Genomic DNA, 666 nt, shown 5'->3' with positions numbered 1-666 from the left:
GGACCTGGAAGGTTATATTTCACCCTTTGCCTATCTAAAGCATTTTGGTAAGTTTGTCCCAAACATCCTTGTGAAGGTGCATGGCTAAGTAATTACAGCATTGGGCTCACAATCATGAGGTAGTGAGTTCAATTCCCAGACTGGGCTGTGTGTTGTGTTCTTGAGCAGGACACTTTATTTCGTGTTGCTCCAGTTCACTCAGCTGTAGAAATGAGTCGCAATGTCACTGGTGCCAAGCTGTATCTGCCTTTGCTTTTCCTTTGGATAACGTTGGTGGTGCAGAGAGGGGAGGCTGGTATGCATGAGTGAATTCTGGTCTTCCATAAACAACCTTTTTAGGACTTTGAACATTGGAGGGGAACTTTCTAGGTACAATCTCATGGTCACTCATGATTGAAGGGGGTCTTTACCATATATATATATATATATATATATATATATATATCTATTGTGTAGGCACACATAGTTAGAGTGTCAGGCTTACAGTTATGAGGTAGTGGGTTTGGTTCCCAGACCAGGCTGTGTGTTGTGTTCTTGAGCAAAACATTTTATTTCACGTTGCTCCAGTTCACTCAGCTGTAGAAATGAGTTGTGATGTCATTGACGCTAAGCTGCATCGGTCTTTGCCTTTCCCTTGGATAACATTGGTGGCGTGGAGAGGGGAGG

At 43.1% G+C, this 666-nt stretch overlaps 1 protein-coding gene across 1 annotated transcript in view; it reads right to left on the bottom strand.

Moving 5' to 3' along the window:
- Positions 1-666, bottom strand: part of LOC106882548 (low-density lipoprotein receptor-related protein 4) — a 461294-nt gene that overhangs the window by 118712 nt on the left and 341916 nt on the right. The window lies entirely within an intron of this gene.

The sequence above is a fragment of the Octopus bimaculoides genome, chromosome 6 (genome assembly GCF_001194135.2).
Source record: "Octopus bimaculoides isolate UCB-OBI-ISO-001 chromosome 6, ASM119413v2, whole genome shotgun sequence".
In the NCBI taxonomy this organism is placed as follows: domain Eukaryota; kingdom Metazoa; phylum Mollusca; class Cephalopoda; order Octopoda; family Octopodidae; genus Octopus; species Octopus bimaculoides.
Note: the sequence above shows the minus strand (reverse complement) of the source record. Positions and strands in the feature narration are given on the sequence as shown.